General features: G+C 46.1%; 1 long non-coding RNA gene across 1 annotated transcript in view; it reads right to left on the minus strand.

Annotated features, from left to right (window-relative positions):
* The window catches only part of LOC143781204 (uncharacterized), a 127924-nt gene extending 107727 nt beyond the window's left edge, over positions 1–20197 (minus strand). Inside the window, exon 1 of the long non-coding RNA XR_013216616.1 lies at positions 19965–20197. This is a non-coding gene — a long non-coding RNA (uncharacterized LOC143781204). The remainder of the gene's footprint in view (positions 1–19964) is intronic.
* Positions 20198–21779: the final 1582 nt, after the last annotated feature.

Raw genomic sequence — 21779 nt, forward strand, 5'->3', positions numbered from 1 at the left:
TACACTTCACACTCCAACCACCAGGGGCAGCAAAGGGTTCTATCTATTAGGCCACTCCTCACACTCGGGTAAAACTGGGGGTTGGATAGGAAGTTAGTCAGAAAGCTGCCTGGGTGAGACCCAGAGAAGACCTGTCAGGCAGACAGGGAGAGAAGGAGGAACATCTGAGCTGCAGACAGAGGTCCCTGTCAGGGGTGGGATCCTGACAGAGACTTAGCAAGAGATAGAACGTTAAGGAGCTGCGCCTGCACCTCATTGCGGCAGCATCCTAAGAAAGGACAAGAAGTGAAGTATATTGTGGAGAGTGAGAAACGAGATCACAGCACAAGGAGATAACACCGGGAGGAGGGTCTGCTCCAAGATCGGCGGCCTCCTTCTGTGGCGCGTAGCTGGTGGACGGAAAACCAAGGGAGTAATAGGCTCTACGCATTACTTCAAACAACGGCAGGACAGTTAATTCCAAGTTGGCTGCTATACCTTTAACCTAATGAAGACAACGGAGGCAAATTGTGGGAGAGGGGCATCTCTAGGGTCCCTATAAAATAGCTCCAGGCCTACCCCGTCATACGGGTCGTCCTATCCATACCAACTGGGCGACGGAGAGAGAATATCAGAAACATACACGACAGTTGTGAGGACTATCCCGTGGTGCTCAGCAGGGAAGTACTACACCACACAGGCACTAGTAGGAAGGCTACTGATTTCCACCTGCAAAGGGAACTCTGGATGTGCCTTTGGACCAGCCGGATTCAGCCAGCCCTGTTAGCAGTGCTCTGTATTGTGGACGCTGAAGTCTACAGTAAAAGGTAAAGAGACTGCAACCCTGTGTCCTCATTATTTACTGCGACCTACACCATCATCATCTACCCTACTGGGAAGCCCTGGGGACATACTTCACCTGTGGAAAGGTATTCCATCTAGCTGCCATAACATCACCCCAGCGGACCCCTAAGCAGCGTCGGTCACCCTGACCGAACACCACAGGTGGCGTCACGAACATTTGACAAACTACACCTTTAATTGGGCACCCCTTAGCAGGGCCACGGACCGGGTCGGGCCACCGTGACATCCCCAGAACTGAGACAGAGGGACCCGGTACCGAGTACCCCACTGCCCTGCGCCTGGGGGCGATCCAACTTTGGCGTCATGAACAGGATGTACTTAAGCCTGAAGGATCAGGTCATGTGTGCCTAAGAACTGTGTCAGAACTGTATTGGAACTGTAATTTCTTGCCAAGACTGTGTATTGCCGTTTGCCGCCAAAAATTCCCGCCAAAACCGCCGCCATTACAGTGCCACGAGGAGCGCAGAAGAAGAAGGGCGTGGAGTTGTGGGCATGAACGAACTGAGAATCGCGAAGAACAATGGCCGCCCAGTCTAAATATTTCTGTACCTTGAGGACGTGTCCGTCAGCAGCCGAGATCCGCCTCCTGATCCTCAATGGAGGGCGGAGACAAAGCAACCGCCCACAAAGGAGAGAGCAGGAAAAGGACCAGGAGGAAGAAGTCAGCCACGTGGAGGAAGCCATAGCAAGCCACCCAGGACCAGAGCGTGGGGTCGGAGTAGAGGACTTCCCCAGCTACCCGGAAGGGCACCGCAGCCAAGCCTTCACCGCCGATGCTGACTCCCTGCAGTTTGGGATGCAGGAGCTGATACCTGCAGCTGCAGGAGCTGATCTGAAGACCAAGGCCCCGTACCAGGTGGCGCCTACGGAAGACCTTTCACCACCAGCATCGCTTCCTGCACCACCATCAGAGCTGCTGCCAACACCACCGCGGATGTCACCGCCAGCCGAACCAGCCGACCTCCAGGACACCGCTCCGGCCGGTAAGCACGCCGACCCTGCCCCGGCGGTAGAGGACCTGCTGATAGGCCCCGTCGCAGCACCACCTTCTCCTGAGGCCCATAGACTCCAGCGCCTTGAACCCTAGGACCAGGCCACAGGCATGGAGTGGTTCCTAAAGGCCCCGATGGCACCAACCACCTTGCCGGGCGAAATTTATGCGGAGTGGACTGTGTCGCTGGGTGAACCCCGGGTCAGACTTCATGGGGTTCCCCGGGGCGAAGTCGCATGAAGGGGAGATGGTGGAAGCCCTTAGCTGAGGAGACTATCAGGCCCAGCTTGCTCGAAAGTGGAAGGAGGAAGAGGAGAAGTACCAGGCCCAACGTGAGGCCCATGACCAACGTGACTTAGCGGTGAAAGCCCAGGCCCGTAAGGACCATACCGCTCACCAGGCCCCGCGCAGGCAGGGCACGGTTGTGGCCTTCAAGCTCCGGGGAGGATGGGGCTTCATCAAGGAGCCCAGCCTCTATGCAGAGGTTTTTGTGAACCGGAGGGACGTGGAGTCCCACCTCTGGGAGGGCCACCCCGATCGAGATCTCTACCCGGGAGACGTAGTCACCTACACCAGGCACTTTGGAGGAAAGGGCTGGTTTGCCTTGAACGTGCATACGAAGAAAGACCCCATAGCACGTCCCATGAAGAGCCCGGTCAAACTGTCTCTTGTGGCAACCGTACCCCCTTGAACTCAGGCTACGGCCTTTACCAAGACAACGACCGTTACCCCGACGTGCACCATTAGCCGCACTACAACGTGCACGGTCACCACTTCTACCACCGTTGAGGCCAAAGAACTGACCCCACTGATGACCGGTGCTCCAGCCGTCCCGGAGAATAGAACAGTGGGTACTCAAACCCCAAACTGGAGCGAAGGGGCTCCCTATGTGGCACCTGGTAGCCGCCAGTACCCAGGAGGGTTCCCTCGACCACTGCTACCCCCTGAACTCCAATAAACCTCGGAGAACTGAAGATTGTAAATAGTTAACTGTTTGTTTCCATGTTTCCTGCTGCTAAAACCCGTCTAGGGTTATTCTTCTTAAAGGGATCCCTTTGTTGACCCGGGATCCTTATTGTTTTATGTTTTTGCACAAGTTTTCTCATCTTTAAAGACTGCCGAATCATGGACGGTGAATGGTTCACAAACTGTTGCTGTATATAGTTTGCACCTTCTTAAAGGTGCTCCCTACTGGTTTTACAAAAAGAAGAGCTTTTTGAAGAGACTGTTCCTGATTACAGCGTGAAAGCATTAAGCTACTTACGGTAGCGGCATTTCTCGGAGGCCCATGACAGCACGACGAGAGAGGGGATCCGCCCATTAGGAACAGGAAACCTACAGATACAAAAGGGCGGCACCTCTCCCCTGCATCAGTTGTATTTCAGAGCCTTGAGAGGACTACCGCGGTTAGTGGCACACAAAAATATACATTATATACAGTTTATATACAATATTATAACCCATATATTGGAACTGGGTATCATACGTGAGATATATACATTATAGGAGGTGCAACCCCCACGTGAATAGGGAGGGAACTAAGGGTGCTGTCATGGGCCTCCGAGAAATGCCGCTACCGTAAGTAGCTTAATGCTTTACTCGGACTCCCATGACAGCACGACGAGAGAATTACAGAGATGTAACACTACCTTAGGGAGGGACTATAGCTTGCAGCACCCTTAACCCGAAGGTGAGATCAGAGGAGGCCCCTAAATCCAACCTATAGTGTTTAAAGAAGGTGGACGGGGATGACCATGTGGCCGCCTTACATATCTGGTCGATTGATACTCCAGATCTTTCCGCCCAGGGTGTAGCCATGGCTCTGGTGGAATGCGCCCTCAGATTCTGCGGAGTCGGACCCCCACCTGCAGTATAAGCCAAAGAGATAGCCTCCCTAATCCACTTCGCTAGTGTGTACTTTGATACTCTGAGTCCCTTTCTAGGGTTTTGGAAAGATAAAAATAACGCATTATCTTTTTTCCATGTATCAGTAACAGAGATGTATTGTAACAGGCATCTCCTAACGTCTAGTGTATGGAGTAGCTCTTCTTTAGGGTTGGAGGGATTGGGAAGAAAGGATGGTAAAACTATCTCCTGTGACCTGTGAAACCGTGATGACACTTTTGGTAAATAGGGTAGTCCTCAGACCGGACCCAGCCTATCTGGCAGAAACTCTGTGTAAGGGGAAATTCTGGAGAGAGCTTGTATGTCCCCTACCCTACGGGCAGATGTTATCGCTACCAGAAATGCTGTTTTAAGGGATAGGGCCTTGATTGAAGCTGATTGTAATGGTTCAAACGGCTCTCTAGTCAATGCTGACAGGACTAGATTAAGATCCCACGGCATAGATCTATCCTTATGTATGGGTCTAGCCCTGCTAGAAGCTTTAATGAACCTTGAGATCCAATAATTATTGGCGATGTTACAGGAAAACAAGGCCCCTAGGGCCGAGACTTGTACCTTTAGGGTACTAGTGGATAGATCTAGCTCTAAGCCCCTTTGCAGGAATTCTAAGATCTGTTTTATAGGAATTCCCTCTTCTAAATTAAAGTCAGAAGAGGCTAGGAATTTCCGCCAGGTTCTAGCATAGATTGTTGTTGTAATCTGCTTTCTACTTTTCATAAGGGTTTCAATCAAATTTGGGGAGAACCCTTTGTCCCTCAGTAACGCCCTCTCAAACTCCATGCCGTTAAATGGAGATTCTTTACTTGAGGATGGCTGATCGGACCCTGGTGGAGCAAATCTGGGATGTCCGGAAGCACCCAGGGGTCCTCCACTGACATGATCCTGAGCCAGGTGAACCAGGCCCTTCTGGGCCAAAATGGGGCAATCAAAATAACTCTTGCCCGATCCTCTCTTATCTTCCTGATTACCAGAGGTATCAAGGCCAGCGGGGGGAACGCATAAGCCAGCCGAAAGTTCCAACTGATCAGAAAGGCGTCTACCGCTAGAGGATTCTCCCTGGGATTTAGGGAACAGAATTTTACTGTCTTTCGATTGTCCCTGGTGGCAAATAAATCCACCTCTGGATGTCCCCATTTGTGGACAATCTGGTCGAACACAAGACTGTTTAGAGACCACTCCCCTTGTTTCAGGGTGTTGCGGCTTAGAAAGTCCGCTTTTACATTTTCTTTTCCTCTTATGTGCAGTGCGGTTAAAGATAGAAAATGGTCTTCCGCAGTCTGGAATAGACGATCTGTCACCCTCATCAATGATTCGGAATGAGTTCCACCCTGGTGATTTATGTACGCGACCGCCACCTGGTTGTCCGAGAGGATCTTGACGTGGTGACCCTGCAGATATGAGAGTAATTTTTTAACTGACAGTTCAACCGCCATTAATTCTTTTTGGTTGGAGGAGGCTGATGTTAAGGGGTCCCATAGACCCTGAACTATCATGTCGTCCATGTGTGCTCCCCAACCTGAAGGGCTAGCGTCTGTCGTTACAATACGTGTCGCCTGTGTCACCCAGGGAACTCCTGCCGATAAATTGTCAGTGACTAGCCACCATCTAAGAGATGTCAGTGCTTCTGGACCCAAAGTAATCTGACTTTGCAAGGAGCCTTGCAAGAATCTGTCATTAACCAGTACCTCGGATTGTAAGGGTCTGGTGTGAAATTGGGCCCACCGGACAGCAGGAATGCACGAGGTTAGAGATCCTAACAGTGACATAGCCTGTCTAAGTGTCATGGATGGATTATCAGTTGCTCTAGACACCTGTTGTTGGATGTGTAATAACTTGTCGGGCGGAAGACAACACTGTTGGGTCTCTGAATTTAACAACAGTCCTAAGAATCTCTGTATTTTCTGGGGCTGTAATCGGGATTTTTCATAATTCACAATCCACCCCAGATGCTCAAGTTTGGTTGTGGTTGTCTGTAGCTGAGAGAGGCAATGGTCTGCTGAATTCCCAACTATAAGGAAATCATCCAAATAGGGGACAATTAAGATGTCAGACTCTCGTAAGTGTGCCATGACTTCGGCCACTATCTTGGTAAACACCCTAGAAGCCGCTGATAAGCCAAAGGGAAGAGCTCTAAACTGGAAATGACGAATTTGTCCCCCCATTGACACAGCTACCCTCAGGAATCTCTGGAAGTCTTCATGTATTGGGACATGATAGTACGCGTCCTTTAGATCTACAACTACCATGAAGCAGTGTTTAAACAACATTTTTATTGCTGAACCAATTGATTCCATCTTGAACGATTCATTGGTCAGAAAATTATTAAGGCCTTTAAGATTTATGATCGTTCTAAATGATCCGTCTGGCTTCTTGATCAGAAAGAGAGGAGAGTAAAATCCTCTCCCTCTTTCTGATACTGGAATTTCAACCAAAACATTCTTGAAGCATAAGTTTGTGACCTCTGCTTCCAAGGCTGCTTGCTCAAGGGGGGAGGAACGTAAAGGGGTTAAATTAAATTTATCTCGAGGCCAGTGATCAAAGTCAAGTCTTAGACCTTTCGCTATGATGCCTCGGACCCATTTACTGTTTGTAATGTCAAACCAAGCTGATGAGAATGCTGACAGTCTACCCCCCACGGGGACCGCTAGTCATTGGTCCGGTTTTTTCTGTTCTTTCGAGGAACGGCGAAACATATAGCCCGTACCTCTTCCGCGTCTGTCCTCCCATCTAAAACTCTCTCTAGAGGGTGAGGATCCGCGTTTTTTCCCGCGACCAAATCTCCTTTTAATGAAGGGTCTGCGGCAGGATGCTGAAGATGGATTGGGAAATTTCTTCTTATCCCCCGCTTTCTCCAGCAACTCATCCAGAGTTGGTCCAAAGAGATATTCTCCTTTACACGGAATGGCGCAGAGTTTAGTTCTGGATTGAATGTCGCCAGACCAGCACTTCAACCATAAAGCTCTACGAGCCGCGTTGGAGAGTCCTGCCGCTCTAGCCGCCATCCTGACTGAGTCCACAGATGCATCTGACAGAAAGGCCGCAGCATTCTGCATTGTTGGTAAAGCCTTCAGAATGGAATCTCTGGAAGCGCCGTCCTTGAGCTGGGACTCTAACTGATCCAGCCAGACCATTAAACACCTGGCTGTACAAGTCGCGGCAACTGCTGGTCTTAGAGATCCTGCCGCCGTCTCCCAGGTTCCTTTAAGAAAAGCATCTGCCATTCTGTCAAGGGGGTCTTTGAGGGTCCCCATATCCTCAAACGGCAATGAGGCCTTCTTCGACGCTTTTGCCACCGCCGCATCCAGCTTAGGGGCTTTATCCCATGTTTCCACAACCGGATCGTCGAAAGGGTACCTGCGTTTCAACGCTGGCGGTAAGGAACCCTTTTTCTCGGGTTTCTTCCATTCTCGGAGAATCAGGTCTTGGATTTTTTCGTTCACCGGGAAAGATCTATGTTTCTTACGATCCAATCCGCTGAACATCATATCCTGCTTTGAGGGCTGCGGTTTGGGCTCTTCTATCCCCATTGTGCCTCTAACAGACTTGACGACTTTGTCAATTCTATCCAGGGGTAGACAGAATCGTCCAGACTCCTCATCTGATGAAGAGGAGGAAGGACTTGAGTGATAGGCACCCTCTTCTCTTTCTTCCTCCGAAGAATTAGAGTCCAGGGGGGTCCTATGTTTGGAACCTCCCGCTTGAGACAGGGACCGTAAGGATTCCCTTACTTCCAAACGGATCATTTCTTTCAGGTTAGCCGCACTCACAGATTCTTCCGCTACCTAGGGGAGGACAATATAGGTGATAACTACTATCTGACCTAATGTCACTTCCACCCAACCACTCCTGTAGACCTCACCGTCTGTTGTTTACAGGGGGCACATAATTTTTTGGGGCAAGAATCAGGTAAGGGGACCCCACAGAGGGCACATTCCTTATGCCTTGACTTGTCCGTGCTTTTCTTCCCCTAGAATGATAAAGTATAGGGGGCCTGCGTCACAGAGTGAACTTTCACGTAGATCACTTACCCGTGCGCCAAAGTAAATACCGGAATACGAGGGGGTTCTTTCCTAGCCGAAGCTCTGGATCCTTTTGCGGACGAGCTTCTTCGACTGGACTGGTCGCTTCTGTCTTTGGGCTTCTGACGCACCTCATCCAGCTGCTGCTGCTGCTGCTGCTGCTGCTGCTCACCACCACTCTCCATGATGATTTGCGACCAAAAGCAGGGCTCTGTACTTGTCACCTGCTTAAATCCCCCTTGGATCCGGTCAGCAGATAGGTCAGACGCTGCCCCATTGGCTCAGGATACCGCAGGGAGGCAGGAACCATGTGGGAGAAAACCGGCATCAGGATGCTATGGGCGCCGCCATCTTGGATCGACTGCGCATGCGCAGACACCCGGCGACCCGGAAGCGGCTGCTAACTCCGCCCCCTCACGTCACTGCACCCGGAAACGCTCCAGCACACGCTGAGAGCGGTGCAGGACACCGGGAACGGACCGCAGCGCTCCGGGAGTTCACCCAGACAGCCCTGACGCCGGCACTCCACATTCACCGCACCGCTGCACCACCAATGGGTATACTTACCGGCGCCGACGCTGATGGAGGCAGGAAATCCTCCGGACTCTGCTCCCTGCTGCGAACGCCACCGCGTGCAGTCCAGCCAGGACCACCGTGGCGTCTCCAGGGTTCTCCGCACCGGCCGAGGTAGGAGACCCCCCCGCTACCAGATTCGGTCCGGCCGGCCTGGGCTCCTTTAGCTAATCTGTAGGCACCCGTCCCTTTAGGAACAGGAAACCAACTGATGCAGGGGAGAGGTGCCGCCCTTTTGTATCTGTAGGTTTCCTGTTCCTAATGGGCGGATCCCCTCTCTCGTCGTGCTGTCATGGGAGTCCGAGTAAAGTTCTTACTTTCAACTGACTTGCAAATTGATGGTTTGCACTACCTCAGAAGAGACTTGGTTTCCTCTTAAAGGGAATGTTCATTTGTGCACTTAGCCTAAAACATGATAATATTGCCTTAAGAAAGTAGAATAGTGATAATGTTTGCATAGTAGTAGTATGTAGTTAGACAGTTAGTGATAAGAAATGTTTAATGACATACTTTAGAGATTGAGGACAAGAGAAAGTTGAAAGCAGAATTTCAATAAAGTGAATCCGTAGGGGTTAGTGAGTCCTCCAGAGAGTCATTGATAGATGGTTGATAGACCTTGCACTTAGAGAGATGAAGAAAATGTTGATTTATACTTTAGAGTTTTGTAGCATACCTTTAGTGGGTACATGCCCTTAAAGGAAAAATACTGTTTTATATTTGCACTTAGTAGATAGTATACCCGTATGGGTAATAACAGTTATTTATAGTTAGTTAATTAATAAGTGTTATTTAAAATCTTAAGCACAATGTAAATATGTTTTGTTTGCAACGTTCAAGTGTCCTCACCTCCCATAAAGGGAAGCATTGTTATATTTAATTGTTTACAGCATTTCAAAAATGTTGTATGTCTTTTGCTAACATGTATTGTTGTTCTTCTTTTCCCAGTCCGGGAGTACTGGATTTAACGGGGGGGAGTGCAGCGCCCCAGAGTCTTGGTCATTGCAGTAATGTCGCTCTCCCACCAGGGGGGAGTGATGATACGTCTGATGGCACTAAACGAGTTCACCTGACCAGGTATCACAGTCACACACTACACTTCACACTCCAACCACCAGGGGGAGCAAAGGGTTCTATCTAATAGGCCACTCCTCACACTCGGGTAAAACTGGGGGTTGGATAGGAAGTTAGTCAGAAAGCTGCCTGGGTGAGACCCAGAGAAGACCTGTCAGGCAGACAGGGAGAGAAGGAGGAACATCTGAGCTGCAGACAGAGGTCCCTGTCAGGGGTGGGATCCTGACAGAGACTTAGCAAGAGATAGAACGTTACGGAGCTGCGCCTGCACCCCATTGCGGCAGCATCCTAAGAAAGGACAAGAAGCGAAGTATATTGTGGAGAGTGAGAAACGAGATCACAGCACAAGGAGATAACACCAGGAGGAGGGTCTGCTCCAAGATCGGCGGCCTCCTTCTGAGGAGCATAGCCGGAACACCGAGGGAGTAATAGGCTCTACGCATTACTTCAAACAATGGCAGGACAGTTAATTCCAAGTTGGCTGCTATACCTTTAACCTAATGAAGACAACGGAGGCAAATTGTGGGAGAGGGGCGTCTCTAGGGTCCCTATAAAATAGCTCCAGGCCTACCCCGTCATACGGGTTGTCCTACCCATACCAACTGGGGACAGAGAGAGAATATCAGAAACATACACGACAGTTGTGAGGACTATCCCATGGTGCTCAGCAGGGAAGTACTGCAACACACAGGCGCTAGTAGGAAGGCTACTGATTTCCACCTGCAAAGGTAACTCTGGATGTGCCTTCGGACCAGCTGGATTCAGCCAGCCCTGTTAGCAGTGCTCTGGATTGAGGATGCTGAAGTCTACAGTAAAAGGTAAAGAGACTTCAACCCTGTGTCCTCGTTATTTACTGCGACCTACACCATCATCATCTACCCTACTGGGAAGCCCTGGGGACATACTTCACCTGTGGGAAGGTATTCCATCTAGCTGCCATAACATCACCCCAGCGGACCCCTAAGCAGAGTCGGTCACCCTGACCGAACACCACAGGTGGCGTCACGAACATTTAACAAACTACACCTTTAATTGGGTGCCCCTTAGCAGGGCCACGGACCAGGTAGGGCCACTGTGACATCCCCAGAACAGAGACAGAGGGACCCGGTACCGAGTACCCCACTGCCCTGCACCTGGGGGCGATCCATTTGTTTTTCATGATTCCATAATTTTTCCCCTATGCTTGGTTAAAAAAAGTAACCATTACAGACTGTTAAGGCTAGCGGAACGCACAAAGTAAATAGAGATGTTTTTATTGATATTGGTGCGTTCGCAGTCCGGGGTCCACCGTGCAGGGGTACCTGCTGCTAGCAAATGGCGGCACTATATGGCGGTATGGACTAACTCAGTTAATTCACCAAGTAGCCGTGAAAGCAAAGCACTGTGCCCTGTTAGACTTCACAGAGGCACAGGCTAACTGCCCAAACAGAGAGCAGTCAGTGGTCACGCATGCACACAAAACTCCTCGCCGGAGGTGCCAGCATTCTAGGGGCTTATTTCAGCCAGGTCCCTGAATACATACCAACACAAACTCCTCGCCGGAGGTGCCAGCATTCTAGGGGCTTATTTCAGCTGGGTCCCTGAACACACTCTCACTTGACCACACTGGCGCAAAGCACATAATAAAGAACAATACTAGCTCATGGCTGTGCGGCCATGCGAGCCTAAAATAGTTGCAGCACGTACAGGACCTTCCTAGAAGGACCAATGGCCTCAGCTTCAGTATCTGATCATGTGACCCTCAATCTCCACTGAGAGATCTTACTCTGGGCATGCTCAGAATGAGAAAAGCAGGACTTAGTCCCAGAAGCGTCTGCTCGCTGCTGCCCAGCACTGCTTCATTGGCAGAAGCAGGAAAAGCAGCAGTAACTTCTTTGTACAGAGTCATAAAGATAGGAGAAAAACTGGAGTAACCAATAAATAAGTAAGAAAGTACAAAATTTATTTAAAAAAATCAAAGAAAAACACATAATAAAATCGTCAATCAGGACAAGGACACGGAAGTACATACAGTAGTGAGGTGCACATGGGAGTTCAGAGATAGTACATCTATCTAATTTACATTTGAATGTTTGTCCATGTGCTGGGTAAGTAGAGCCAAGAATAAAGCACAATAAATAAAGCCCAAGTATTTTATAACAATGTAAAAATCCACAGAAGCAGCGGGAGCTCTATAGCAAGGTTTAAAACCAAAAAGTCAGGGTAAATCAACATAGATCAAGCCCAGCTGAAAATCCACAGAATACAGGGACTGTATCATAAATTGAAGGCAAAACTTACCAGGCCCAGTGCACAACACTACTCAGATGGTAATAAGCCCCAAATTTTGTACTTTCTTACTTATTTATTGGTTACTCCAGTTTTTCTCCTATCTATATAGTTATATTACGGAGTCAATAAAATATTGTGAATGTGGGTTGATACTACTTAGTATCCCCACTTTTAGCATATTAAATATGCAATGGGGTTTTTTTTCTTCTGTGTCTTTGTAGAGAGTCAGACTGAGCGAGACGCTGGGACCGACGTCTCCGCTGAGCAGGCTCCACTGCGGCAGGAGAAGAATGGGAGACAGCAGCGGAGTTGGCCCGAGATTCCCCCTGTGCAGAGGCGGGAACTTGACCCCTGACACTGACTACCAAATTTTTTGTTCTTGATTTCTTTCACTGTTTCTTAAAGGCAGAAAGTTACCATTTGAAATTACTTTAGTTTTGGGCCATGTCTAAGATCTGCTTTTTTTCTACAAAATTAAACAACTGAATGAACATCCTCCAATGTCTGCAGAGTAGATTAATTTTTTAGGGACTATACTCACAGATACACATTGGTACAGTAAAATTATTTTTTTGCCCACAAATGGCAAAGAGATGGCTACAGACTAGAATTATTTTGTAGGCAGACTACTCCTATAGACACAGTACAGCAAAATTATTTGATGGGCCTACAAATGGCAAAGAGACGGCTGCAAAGTAGATATTTTAGGCACACTACTCATACAGACATGGCTGGAAAGTATACAGAGGCTTTTTAGAACAGTACTCCCACAGGCAGAGTACACACAGAGGCTTAAAGGCACAGTGTTCCCATAGGTGGGGTTGCATGGTACACACACTGGCTTTTTGGAACAGAACTCCCACAGCCAAGGTTGCAGACTACGCACAGTGGATTTATGGCACAGTATTACCATAGATATGAGTGTATATTACGCACAGTGGCTTTTTGGCACAGTACTCCCACAGGTGGCGTTGCAGAGTACACACAGAGGCTTTTTGGCACAGAACTCCCAAAGGCAGGGATACAAAATACTCACAGAGGCTTAAAGGCACAGTGCTCCCATAAGCAGGGTTGTAGAGTACACACAGACATGGGTGCAGAGTACACTCTGGCTATTTGGCACAGTACTTTTTCAGGTAGGGTAGCAGAATATACACAGAGGCTTTTTGGTACAGTACTCTCACGGATATGGGGGCAGAATACACAAAGCAGCTTTTATGCAGAGTGCGCAGTCTAATCTTGTCCCTCACTCCAGCTGCGTCCTATCCCTATACTAATCACAGCTGAATGGCGACATTCGTGATCCGGCATTTATACAGGTTGGGTCAGTCACGTTGTGTGCTGGCTAGTGTTGAGCGATACCATCCGATACTTGAAAGTATCGGTATCGGAAAGTATCGGCCGATACCGGCAAAGTATCGGATCTAATCCGATACCGATACCCAATACCAATACAAGTCAATGGGACTCAAGTATCGGACGGTATCCCTGATGGTTCCCAGGGTCTGAAGGAGAGGAAACTCTCCTTCAGGCCCTGGGATCCATATTAATGTGTAAAAGAAAGAATTAAAATAAAAAATATTGCTATACTCACCTCTCCGACGCAGCCTGGACCTTACCGAGGGAACCGGCAGCGTTCTTTGCTTAAAATGCGCGCGTTTACTGCCTTCCGTGACGTCACGGCTTGTGATTGGTCGCGTGCCGCCCATGTGGCCGCGACGCGACCAATCACAGCAAGCCGTGACCTGATTCTGCCTAATTCTGCATTCAGGACCTGAAAATTACGTCACGGCTTGCTGTGATTGGTCGAGTCGCGGTCACATGGGCGGCACGCAACCAATCACAAGCCGTGACGTAATTTTAAAATGCGCGCGTTTCCTGCCTCCCGTGACGTCACGGCTTGTGATTGGTCGCGTCGCCCATGTGACCAATCACAAGCCGTAACGTAATTTTCAAATCCTGAATGCCTAGAATTAAACATTCAGGACCTGAAAATTACGTCACGGCTTGCTGTGATTGGTCGCGTCGCGGCCACATGGGCGGCACGCGACCAATCACAAGCCGTGACGTCACAGAAGGCAGTAAACGCGCGCATTTTAAGCAAAGAACGCTGCCGGTTCCCTCGGTAAGGTCCAGGCTGCGTCGGAGAGGTGAGTATAGCAATATTTTTTATTTTAATTCTTTCTTTTACACATTAATGTTGTTTCGATACCGATACCCGATACCACAAAAGTATCGGATCTCGGTATCGGAATTCCGATACCCGCAAGTATCGGCCGATACCCGATACTTGCGGTATCGGAATGCTCAACACTAGTGCTGGCCAATCACAGCCATGCCAATATTTGTATTACTTACTTTGTTTTTACAGGAAAATCGGAAAATCATAAAGACTGTGTGTGATATATGCTTACTAGAGATGATTGGATTGTTTAAAATGCAAATTCATTGGCTGAGTAGATGGCCTAAGAACAGAAAGGAGCGCTGAGGAAACGGACTGAGAACAGAAAGGAGAGCTGAGAAGATGGCCTGAGAGTGGACTGATAGGATCAAGAACTTAGGTTTGAAATGTGATAGAAAGTTGATGGACATCATTATAGTCAGTGCGGATGATTGGACTCTAAAATTTGCTACGCGTGCCACATATTCTGACCCTCTTTATCTTCTTCAAAAGCTAGGAGATATGAAAAAGGTGTTTTAAATAAAAACTGGCAATGATTCTACAAGTAATAATGCTTCTCTTAACAGAGACCAAGAACACAGAAATACATTTTTACTTTACTTGCAGAATAGAAAATTGCAAACCTAACTCAACATCATCATTTTTCAATCTGTAATGATCTCCTGAAGTGATGAAAAAGCTAATGTGTGCCACTTTTTTACATGTTTAAACTTGTGCCTGAGTCATTGTCAGACTATAAAAATATATGAAAGTGAAAATCACTTAGATGACGGATGTAACAGTGGTAAATTGCATTTTTGTTACAATGCTGGATGTTTCTACGATTCAATGTTTGTAAGTCAATGTAAAAGCTATAGCAAAGTGATATTAACAATTGTAATTTAATAAAAAGTGTCCATGATAGCAGGAACACTTTACATATGTCAAATAATCCTCTTGATGGAAAAACACTTAAATATCAACTATAGACTACAAGAAACCAACTACTTGGCTAACAAGGCATAAATGGCTACTAAAATTATTATTATGGCCTTCACAAAATGGCTGATATCAAGCGTTACACAATAACTTTGGTGATGGGGCTTTAATAGACTATGCTCTTGCACTGGTTCTTTCTGATCTTTCAGTTGCACAATAGTGTTAGTAGGATAACAGTGTTTGCAGTTGTGATAGAATCATCTTTTCCTTGGCATGTGGCCTCTAAGGTTACTGATCCCCGGTAGCTGTGAGCGCCACCCTGTGGTCGGCGCTCATAGCACACCTGCATTTCTGCTGCATAGCAGCGATCTGATGATCGCTGCTATGTAGCAGAGGTGATCGAGTTGTGCCAGCTTCTAGCCTCCTATGGAGGCTATAGAAGCATGGCAAAAGTAAAAAAAAAAATTAAAAAAATGTGAAAAAAATAAAAAAATATATAAAAGTTTAAATCACCCCCTTTTGCCCCATTCAAAATAAATCAATAAAAAAAAATCAAACCTACACATATGTGGTATCGCCGGGTTCAGAATCGCCCGATCTATCAATAAAAAAAGCATTAACCTGATTGCTAAACAGCGTAGTGATGAAAAAATTTGAAACGCCAGAATTACGTTTTTTGGTTGCCACGATATTGCATTAAAATGCAATAACGGGCGATCAAAAGAACGTATCTGCACCAAAATGGTATCATTAAAAACGCCAGCTCGGCACACAAACAATAAGGCCTCGACCGACCCCAGATCATGAAAAATGGAGATGCTACGGGTATCGGAAAATGGCGCAATTTTTTTTTTTTTTAGCAAAGTTTGGAATTTTTTTTCACCACTTAGATAAAAAATAACCTAGTCATGTTAGGTGTCTATGAACTCATAATGACCTGGAGAATCATAAAGGCTGGTCAGTTCTAGCATTTAGTGAACCTAGCAAAAAAGCCAAACTAAAAACAAGTGAGGGACAGCACTTTTTTTGCAATTTCACCGCACTTGGAATTTTTTTCCCCTTTTCTAGTACAACTTGTTTCGCAAAAAATAAGCCCTCACATGGCCATATTGATGGAAAAATAAAAAAGTTATAGCTCTGGGAAGGAGGGGAGCGAAAAACGAACACGGAAAAACGGAAAATCCCAAGGTCATGAAGGGGTTAATTAAGCTGATAGTGCAGATAGCAAATGATTACTGCTTGATGCATTATGTCTCAATGTATAAATAACAATTATTTACTTATTAGTGCTATATGTCATGCATTTCCAGAGACGTTTTTAGCTTGTTTCAAAATATATCACTTATTCATTGGGTGAAGATTCATATAGTCACCCTAGTAATGATACCTCTTTGTGTCCTAATGTAAATTAGAATTTGTATTGGAGCCTATACTCAATGAATTAGCTGTCAATCATTCAGCAAGGTGAACTGAATACCCACATGGTGTTTTGTAGAATGGAGAGTCAGCAGGTGTCAAGCAAATTTGCATTTTATTCCAAGCACAAGCTATTCCTATTCACAAGCATCATCTGAAAAATGAGTCATCGCACTACTGCGTTTTACTTGGGACTTATTTTAATCCAATTAGCCAATTCATGTTGTCATTTTGACCTACTGTGTTCATTACAGCAAAAGGCAGTTACAAAGAGTTACAGGGAACTGAATTATTTATATCAGCCTCTCGTAGAACCATAGCTTACATTCAGGGCCGGTTTTAGGCAAAGTGGGGCCGTAGGCAAAGTTTAAAATGGGGCCCCAAATGCTAACATATTGCACATCATACAAAAGCATTTTGGTTGTATTTACATGCGCTGATCTCAGGACGCTAAACAAGTGTGATCGACAATACTGAAGTTGTTGGGCACTTGTTTCCCGGCCTCTTTCCACTGTCTGAGAAAGAATGAAGGGGACAGAACGATCACTAATAGATCACTAACAGATCACCATACAGTATCATGTTATCAGCAGCACATCCACAGTTTACACCGGCGACGTCCTGCTGAGAACAATAATTTTTATTCCAGCATAAACAATCCAATCACCCAATGAATATACAGCATTTTGCTTGTTTAGTATAATACACCCCATAGTCCTCCATATATTATAATGTTCACCACAGTCCTCCATATTGTAAAATGCACACCGCATAGTCCTCCATATAATATAATGTGCCCCATAGTCCTCCATATAGTATAATTCACTCCTCATAGTCCTCCATATAGTATTATACACTTCCCATAGTCCTCCATATAGTATAATACACTCCTCATAGTCCTCCATATATTAAAATATACTCCTCAGTCCTCCATATAGCATAATACACTCCTCACAGTGCTCCATATAGTATAATGCACCACCATAGTCATCCATGTAGTACAATTCACTTCCTATAGTATAATGCACCCCACAGTTCTTCATATAGTATAATGTATTCCCCATAGTCCTCGATACAGTATAATTCAGCCCACATATAGTATAATGCAGCCACCACCCCACAGAGTATAATGCAGCCACCCCAGAGTATAATGTAACCCCCCCACAGAGTATAATGTAACCTCCCAATAGAATATAATGCAGCCCCCCATATAGTATAATGTAGCCCCTCATAGAGTATGATGCAATAACCCCTCATAGAATATAAATATAATACAGTCTCCCCATAGAATATAATATACCCCCATAGTATATAGCACAGCCCACATAGTAGTATATAGCACAGCCACTTAGTATATAGCACAGCCCACACAGTAGTATATAGCACAGCCCACACAGTAGTATATAGAACAGCCCACACAGTAGTATATAGAACAGCCCACACAGTAGTATACAGCACAACCCACACAGTAGTATACAGCACTACCCACACAGTAGTATACAGCACAGCCCACACAGTAGTGTATAGCACAGCCCACACAGTAGTGTATAGCACAGCCCACACAGTAGTGTATAGCACAGCCCACAGTAGTATACAGCACTGCCCACAGTAGTATACAGCACTGCCCACAGTAGTATACAGCAGAGCCCACAGTAGTATACAGCATAGCCCACAGTAGTATACAGCACTGCCCACAGTAGTATACAACACTGCCCACAATAGTACACAGCACTGCCCACAGTAGTATACAGCAGAGCCCACAGTAGTATACAGCAGAGCCCACAGTAGTATACATAACTGCCCACAGTAGTATACAGCACTGCCCACAGTAGTATACAGCACTGCCCACAGTAGTATACAGCACTGCCCACAGTAGTATACAGCAGAGCCCACAGTAGTATACAGCACTGCCCACAGTAGTATACAGCACTGCCCACAATAGTACACAGCACTGCCCACAGTAGTATACAGCAGAGCCCACATTAGTATACAGCAGAGCCCACAGTAGTATACAGCAGAGCCCACAGTAGTATACAGCAGAGCCCACAGTAGTATACATAACTGCCCACAGTAGTATACAGCACTGCCCACAGTAGTATACAGCACTGCCCACAGTAGTATACAGCACTGCCCACAGTAGTATACAGCACTGCCCACAGTAGTATACAGCACTGCCCACAGTAGTATACAGCAGAGCCCACATCCCCCTTCCCTCCCCTCCCCTCCTCTCTCCTCCTGAGAATGGCCGCACAGTCCAGTAAAAAAAAAACAAAAAACCACAAGCTCCTCACCTCTCCCCGAGCCCGCGCTGCTCCCTGCTCCTGTGTCGGCGGCTGCCGCCGTACTGCCTGCCACACAGCGAGTACGCGATGAGGCGCACCCGCTGTGTCAGAGGCAGAGCGGGGAATGATGGGAGAGGGAGCGTCAGGTGATGCTCTCTCCTCCATCATTGCTTTGAACTATAGCGGCAGACGCCGGTATAGTTCAATGCGGTGGGGGAGTCGGCGCTGGTGGCAGGCGGGCCCCCCTGCCTCACAGGGGCCCCATAGTGGCTGCGTGACTTGCCGCTAGCTGGCAGCTGCCTGGTCTGCCTGCCCCTAAAGCCGGCCCTGCTTACATCAGAGCTGGTTTGGGACTTAAAATCAGCTCTGACACTTTTTTAGCACACAAGCCATTACAGCATATATACGGCTGCCAGTGTCAAGCTAGGGTTTACGGGGTTCACTTTTCAGCTATACGATGACAGGGATATTTATTCAAAATGGTATAAATGAAAAGAGGAGCAGTCACAAACAATTAAGGCTTTTCTTTTCATTTTGTTAAGGGACTCTAAAAATGTGAGGGGAATCTGGTTAATTGCTATGAGCAACTGCTCTACTCTTTCTTTGCATGAAATACATTCCTCAACATAGAAATTGCACCACCAGGGAGGAAATTTGTGGAAGTATATGTGACATTTATTTTCTCTTGCAGTACAGAATGGATTAGCTGTAAAATCATTGGAATGGACAATTCAAAGTGTCCCATAAATTGTTTTTCAACACAACAACACTAGATGCATTTTACTTGGGTGACCGTCTGAGTGGCTGAACTGTGCTACCATGATATATAGCATCTCAAGACTTGTACTCCATCGACTACATCAGGGCACATGTAAAAGGAGCTGCCAGCAGTGGATCTTGATGATTTGTGTGCCCAAGTGAATTCATCAAAGTAGATAAAGAAGGTAGCGGGCACCACAAAGCATAAGTGAGTCAGGGATCAACCATATGCATATGAGAAAGACTATCAAGAAAAACTAAGAAAAAGGATATGCATAACACTGGGATCGACCATTAAAAGATAACAACTTTATTCAAAAAGGCACATCAAAACGAGACATACATTTAAAAGCATTTAAAAACGGAAAAAACAGCACATAGCTAGTAAGCTACATGCAACCCCCCAGACAGTTGGAGACAAATGTCATTTTAGCACTGAACAATGTGACAAATATTTAGAGAAGGTGCGTGCATATGAATTAAAACACGTACACTAATATATACTCTTATACCACCAATGTGTATCCTACAGACATCAAGCAGTGTTAAGGACAAAGGTATAATATACACACAAATTTAGGCTCAGAGTATGCCCCCTCATGCACCCTAAGAATTCCAATGAAAGCAAAACAATATATAAGATGTTAACCAGAGACCTGGGGGTAAGATAACCACATATTAGATAAAGATATACCACCCAGAAACAATAGCCAAGTTGTAAAGGAATATATCACCTGTGAGCATTGCTATGACGTGCAGAGATCTGGAGGCATATACTTCCGGGTTACCAAGTTAATCCCACTGCACTTGTGCAGTGGGCAGCTCCTGCTGTGTTGCCGAGGCTGCAGAGTAATGCACACAATCCCGGCTAAGAGGTTGCTATGGGGGCAGTGACACCCAGGCACCTGCGCAGTGGAAGCAGGCAGGGAGAGGAGACCATAGAATGACTCACGCGATCCCAGCTAAGTGGTTGCCATAGAAACATTGAGCTGAAGTACCTGCATTATTGAAGCAGGCTAGAAAAGGAGACCGCAGAGTAATACAACAGTCCAGGCTAGATGATTGCCGAAATGACATTAACACTCAAAACGCCTGCACAAATAAGGCCGGCAAGGAGAGGAGACTGAGATAATGCACGCAATCCCAGCAGAGTAGTTTACATGGAGACAAAAGGCGCTAGGTTGATTAAAGAGGGTGTTGACACATGCATATATATATATATATATATATATATATATATATATATATATATATATATATACATATACACATACATATATATATATATACACATACATATATACATACATACACATATACATAAATAAATACACATAACTTAGTATATTATAACGATGAGGAATCATAACCACATAAGACCAAAGGTAGAAGTCTAAACGGCGCTTTCTGCTGATTTGAAGGGCACACACCATGCATAAAATTTGGAATAAAGTCAAAAAGATTATTTCCGTTCTACTAAATGTACAAATAGGAGACGCAGTCCCAATTTACAAGTTACTAAGCTCACACATAAGAGACGCAGTCCCAACTTACAAATTTACCAAATAAGAGAAATAGTCCCAAGTTACAGGTAACTAAATTCTCAAATAAGAGACGTAGTCCCAGTTTGCAATTTGCTGAGTTTACGGACAAAAGACGCAGTCCCAATTTAATGTGTATGGCAACTCCAAATGAATCAGGAATTGTGCATGTGTCAGTGCACCAAACCGTAATGAATAGGCTCACATCAAATATGGAGCCCAAGAGAATATAAATAAGCGCCTGCGCAATAAGGCAGACTCACTCAGCTAGTGCACACATGGAAACAATATGCTCAAAGAACTAAGTAAGTATATGCGTAAATTGATAGAAGAACGTGCATATGGTCAAACTCGATTGATATGTCCATTAAAGGTGAAAACGCGCATACCATATGCTGTAATAGAGGAGAATATGCCCGAGGACCTACAACAGTCAACTAGCCCAGTGCCGGTGTATGCACATGCTATAGTTTAGTTAGGACAATGTGTCCAAAGGAAGACCAAGAGAAATATAGATCAAACCCACCAGACTAAGTTGGTACACCGAGTATAACAACTAAGAAGAAGAACACAGCAAATAGGTTCATAGGGTCAAGGGGATTTATCCAGATCCCAAGAAGACATACTACTAGGACCCTTGACATCCATACCAATAGTCAGTGGTTATCAGTTATAAGCAGCACACACCTTCCCTAAATAGGCTGGGGATACTAAGGCAAACCCCTCCTGTCATCAAACCAGATACAAGAATGCATCTCACATAACATACATGTATTGTTTATTACCCTAGAGAAAAAATAAATAAATAAATAAAAAATAAATAAATAAATAAATAAATATATATATGCATGGTAAAGGTCCTATGACTTTAAGGCAGACAACAACCGTTCAGAGATGCATAATATGTAGCAAAAGCCAGAAAAGGATGTTAATCTTTGATGAACAAGGTAAGCGGCTAATCGCGAGATGTCCTGAAGCTGATGATCCGGTGATTGGGGAACCAGCGAT

The sequence above is a fragment of the Ranitomeya variabilis genome, chromosome 6 (assembly GCF_051348905.1).
Source record: "Ranitomeya variabilis isolate aRanVar5 chromosome 6, aRanVar5.hap1, whole genome shotgun sequence".
Taxonomy (NCBI): domain Eukaryota; kingdom Metazoa; phylum Chordata; class Amphibia; order Anura; family Dendrobatidae; genus Ranitomeya; species Ranitomeya variabilis.